General features: G+C 39.9%; 1 pseudogene; it reads right to left on the reverse strand.

The window, feature by feature from the left end:
• Positions 1 to 6,000, reverse strand: part of LOC140517302 (cytochrome P450 2C23-like) — a 43,060-nt pseudogene extending 37,060 nt beyond the window's left edge.

The raw sequence follows: 6,000 nt of genomic DNA on the forward strand, positions 1-6,000 counted from the left end.
ATAAAGGAGAGGGAAGGAACATGAAAAGAACTATGGAAAAACTATATATATATAACGCACATGTATGTTGTATATTTTACATATATATACATTATATATACATATATATTTTACATATAGGTTTGATAAATTGGATATAGTAAATAGATGGCACTAGCATTAAGTGGGGGGCAATCAAGAAAGTCTTCTTATATAAGATAGGATTTTAGATGGGTCTTGAAGAAAATGAGGAAAGCCATTAGGCAGACATGAGGAAGGAGAGTATTCTAGGTGTAGAAAATAGTGAAGATGCCTGGGGAGTGAAAATGGAGAGTCTTGCGTAAGAAATATAGAAATGTTGATACACCAGTAACTGCAAAATAAGTAGGCCTAAAGGAGCAATTCTTAACCTCTGTGTCATGGACCACTTCGGCAGTCTGGTGAAGTAGGCCTGTGGTCTCTTTTGCTGAGGAAAATGTTTTACACTTAATAAAAATAAAATGCATAGAATTATAAAGCAAGCTAATTATATTGATTTATAGTTATCAAAATATTTTTCTGATCCAACTTGAATCTGCCGAAATTAAAGGAGTCAGTAGAACCCAGGTCAAAAGATTCTGACCTAGAGGAAGGCCTTCAGTATGGGTAGATCCATTATGGCTAATTAATGGGAAAACATGGACAAGATTTGCATAGAATGAAAATACACTTCTTCATTGCAATCTACACTATTGAGGGAAATACCTATATCAGGGAGAATATAGTTTCATTGGTATATTGAAGGAGCATTAAGATCATTGTGTTTGTGATTTACTTTTCAAGGGAGTAGGGGAAGACTTGGGATTTCACTGCTATAGGAACTCCTAGCAAGGGACTCCCTTCACAAGTGGATGTTGGTGCCTTTTCTACACCTTACTATCTTAAAGAGTTCCTAGGTTACGGAGAGATTCATTTAGTTGCCCGGGGCCACATAGCTAGTTAACATCAGAGGTAACATTTGAATCAATGCTTTTCTGACTCCTGGAACATCATTCTGTGCCTTAAATCAAAATTGACTGGATGACATTAAGAGAAGCCAAATATTCTGATAGAGATGGTGACTGTCCTGTTGTACTCTCTTCTGGTCAGACTACGTTTGGATCACTAGGTGTTCAATTCTGAGTTTCACAATTAAGGATGGACATTCACAAGCTGGCACATGTTAAGAGCATAGTCAAGTTGATAAGAGGGACTCAAGCACCAAATTTTGAAAAGATCAATGGAAAGAAATAAAGGTTTTTAGCCACAAAGTACAGTTTTAAGAGAATTATGGCAACCAATTGTTTGAAGGTAATCGTATGTAAAAGGGATTAGATTTTTTCTGGGCCTCCCAAAAAATGACATGAGGAATGCTGAACTGGAGGCTGAAAAGGGCAGTTTTCAGCTGGATAGAGAGAAAAATATTAACAATTAGATCTATGTAAAAATAGAATGAACCACCTCCCAGGAAGTACTGAGCAACCCCTTCACGGAATATCTTGAAGGAAATTTGAATAATCTTGTCTAGCACCCTTAATTTGGAAAGAAGGAAGCTGAGTCATACAGAGTTTCAGTTACTTCTCCAAGATCACACAGATTCTAAGTATCATATCTAGAGTATGTATCCAAATTTTCTGACTCAAAATCTAGTTCTAATGCCTGCTTAATAGGGAATTTTAAACTTTTTTGTATGTCATGACATATAATCTGATGACAATTGACAATGACAATCTGATGAAACCTACCAACCCCTTCTCTGAATAATGAATTTTTAAAATTCATAGTTGGTGGAAAGACGAATTACAATTAGAGGGCAATTAAAAAAATATTTTTCCTTGGGGGCACAGCCAAGATGGCTGGAGTAGAGAGACGCACATAGGCTGGCTCTGAACCCACAGCCCATAAAATATATGTAAAAAAAGAACTCTGAACAAATTCTGGAGCAGCAGAAGCCACAGAACAATGAAGCAGATGAGATTTCTGTTCCAGAGAGCCTGAAAACCTCTCACAAAAGGTCCATCGCGCTGCGGACCTGGGGCCAAGCCCAGCCCTGCTTTGGCTGCGGCACCGAGAGGAGTAGATCTGAGCAGGCTTCGGGGACGGAATCTCCAACGGCCGCGCGGGTCCCTCCACCCACAGGTGACAAGGGTTGGTGAGAGGGTCTCTTTGGCAGGTCGAGAGGGGACTGGGGTGCCCCCATAACTCAGGCCCCCTCGGGAGGCAGCAGCAGAGGTGGGAGCAGACCAGGGCTCCCAGAGCAGGCAGGAGCCTGGATCCATTGTTGAAGATCTCTGCATAAACCCCCTGACGGAACTGGGCCTGAGAGGCAGCCCGACCCCCACCTGAGCACCTGAACTTGATCTCACACTGAATAGCAGCCCTGACCCCACTGAAGCCCTGAGGCTTGGGAACAGCATTTGAATCTCAGACCCCAAGCTCTGGCTGGGCAGATCTGGAGGTGAAGTGGGTGTGCAGAGAATATTCAGAAGTTAAGTCATTGGCTGGGAAAATGCCCAGAAAAGGGAAAAAAATTAAGACGATAGAAGGCTACTTTCTTGGTGAACAGGTATTCCCTCCCTTCCTTTCTGATGAGGAAGAAAAATGCTTACCATCAAGGAAAGATACAGAAGTCAAGGCTTCTGTATCCCAGCCCACTCAATGGGCTCAGGCCATGGAAGAGCTCAAAAAGGATTTTGAAAATCAAGTTAGAGAGGTGGAGGAAAAACTGGGAAGAGAAATGAGAGACAAGCAAGCAAAGTATGAAAAACAAATAAACACCCTGCTAAAGGAGACCCAAAAAAAATGCTGAAGAAAATAACACCTTGAAAAATAGGCTAACTTAATTGGCAAAAGAGGTTCAAAAAGCCAATGAGGAGAAGAATGCTTTCAAAAGCAGAATTAGCCAAATGGAAAAGGAGGTTCAAAATCTCACTGAAGAAAATAGTTCTTTCAAAATTAGAATGGAACAGATGGAGGCTAATGACTTTATGAGAAACCAAGAAATCACAAAACAAAACCAAAAGAATGAAAAAATGGAAGATAATGTGAAATATCTCATTGGAAAAACAACTGACCTGGAAAATAGATCCAGGAGAGACAATTTAAAAATTATGGGACTACCTGAAAGCCATGATCAAAAAAAGAACCTAGACATCATCTTTCATGAAATTATCAAGGAAAACTGCCCTGAGATTCTAGAATCAGAGGGCAAAATAAGTATTCAAGGAATCCACAGAACACTGCCTGAAAGAGATCCAAAAAGAGAAACTCCTAGGAACATTGTGGCCAAATTCCAGAGTTCCCAGGTCAAGGAGAAAATATTGCAAGCAGCTAGAAAGAAACAATTCAAGTACTGTGGAAATACAATCAGGATAACACAAGATCTAGCAGCTTCTACATTAAGGGATCGAAGGGCATGGAATAGGATATTCTAGAAGTCAAAGGAACTAGGACTAAAACCAAGAATCACCTACCCAGCAAAACTGAGTATAATACTTCAGGGGAAAAATTGGTCTTTCAATGAAATTGAGGACTTTCAAGCATTCTTGATGAAAAGACCAGAGCTGAAAAGAAAATTTGACTTTCAAACACAAGAATGAAGAGAAACATGAAAAGGTAAACAGCAAAGAGAAGTCATAAGGGACTTATAAAAGTTGAACTGTTTACATTCCTACATGGAAAGACAATATTTGTAACTCTTGAAACTATTCAGCATCTGGGTACTGGGTGGGATTACACACGCACACATGCACACACACATGCACATAGAGACAGTGCACAGAGTGAATTGAAGAGGATGGGCTCATACCTTAAAAGAATGAAATCAAGCAGTGAGAGAGAAATATATGGGAGGAGAAAGGGAGAAATGGAATGGAGCAAATTATCTCTCATGAAAGAGGCAAGCAAAAGACTTATTAGTGAAGGGATAAAGAGGGGAGGTGGGAGAAAAACATGGTTTACTCTCATCACATTCCACTAAAGGAAGGGATAAAATTCACACTCATTTTGGTATGAAAACCTATCTTACAATACAGAAAAGTGGGGGATAAGGGGATAAGCAGGGTCGGGGGGAGGATGGAAGGGAGGGCATGGGGAGGAGGGAGCAATTTGAGGTCGCACTCATGGGGAGGAAGAGGATCAAAAAAGAGAATAGAAGTAATTTGGGGCAGGATAGGATGGAGGGAAATATAGTTAGCCTTATACAACATGACTATTATAGAAGTCATTTGCAAAACTACACAGATTTGGCCTATATTGAATTGCTTGCCTTCCAAAGGGAGGGGGTGGGGAGGGAGGGAGGAAAAGAAGTTGGAACTCAAAGTTTTAGGAACAACTGTTGAGTACTACTCTTGCCACTAGGAAATAAGAAATACAGGTAAAGGGGTATAGAAAGTTATTTGGCCCTACAGGACAGAGGAGAGGATGGAGACAAGGACAGAGAGGGATGATAGAGGAGAGAGCAGATTGGTGATGGGGGCAATTGGAATGCTTGGTGTTTTGGAGTGGGGGAAGGGGACAAGGGGGCAGAAAACTTGGAACCCAAAATTTTGTGAAAATGAATGTTAAAAGTTAAATAAATAAATTAAAAAAATATTTTTCCTTTCCAATTCATGGATTCCTGAAAATCTATCAGTGATCTCAGGGAAGGTCATGGATCCCAGATTAAGAACCCCTGGTCTGTAATATCTTTCTCACTGTGTGTTTGTCGTTCATTGCCGAAGAAGACCATGCCATCAGAGAAATGATGACATGACTTGCACTTGGTTTTGTTTTAAGTGAGGGAGGGCTGTGCAGGTGACCAGCCTCACTTCTACAGAGCCCAGATGGCTCTGATATTCATCAGGATGACTGGAGATGACCCAGGATGAGGCAACTTGCTGAAGGTCACACAGCTAGCGAGTGCCAAGTGCCTGAGGTGAAATTTGAACTCAGGTCCTTCTGACTCCTGCGCTGGTGCTCTATCCACTGCACCACCTAGCTGCCACAATCCTTCTTACTAAAACAGATTAAATGACTATATGACAAAAAATTCATTTAGATAGCCTCTGAGATTATGCACCCCCAACTCTGAGATTCTGTGATTTATTGATTTCAATACTATAAATACTGAATATCCTTGACTGCCTGGTCAAGGCTCCAGAAACACTTATTTAATATGAGTGGTGGGGAGCAATATGGCCAGATTTCCCATAGTTTTTCTGTCACCCTCTTTTCCTCCTGGCATCTCAACTAAAACAATTACCAAGGAAAAAAATATATTCATAGCAGAAGTTAGAGTACAATACTTATGCTAACTTCTAATGTCTTATCTAAATGCATAAAACTTTTAAAATGAGCTTAAGATAATATTAATATCCAAATTTAATGTTTTTCAGTGCAGTTGGCTGACCTGGAGTGGAGATGACCTGTAAACATTCATAAGAACTTAAGTATAACCATGAATATATATATATATACATATATATATGTATATATATATATATATATATATACAGACACACATACATACACACATATATATGTAAATATATGAATATATGCACTCATTTAAATATATGCATGCATACATGTATAGTCAACATTCAGTTTTGTCTATAACTTCAAGAACTGTCTGATTTTGTCTTTAAGACAATATCATCCTGACTCTTTGTCCAGCCATATCATGCCACCATTATCTCATTATGTCATGAGATCGTTTATGGGGGATTTGTTTCTATGCCCAATCATTTTAGATTCAGCTATGAGATGTCATTATTAGAAGACTTTGTAATGGACATTCCACTTGATTCCACAAGGTTTAGTCCCCTTACCTTGCTGAGGCACATGGAGAGATCCTTCTTGTGTAGCTGTAGCATATTTCCAACAATGGGGAGAGGAGCTGGCCCAGGAGGCAACTTCCTTCCTTTGTAGTCTTTTCTCCACAGTGATAAAATGACCAAGAAAGAGACACAGACCACAAGGATGAAAGTGGTGAATCCCCAGGGCTCCATTGCAGCAATCTGG

The sequence above is a fragment of the Notamacropus eugenii genome, chromosome 1, assembly GCF_028372415.1.
Source record: "Notamacropus eugenii isolate mMacEug1 chromosome 1, mMacEug1.pri_v2, whole genome shotgun sequence".
In the NCBI taxonomy this organism is placed as follows: domain Eukaryota; kingdom Metazoa; phylum Chordata; class Mammalia; order Diprotodontia; family Macropodidae; genus Notamacropus; species Notamacropus eugenii.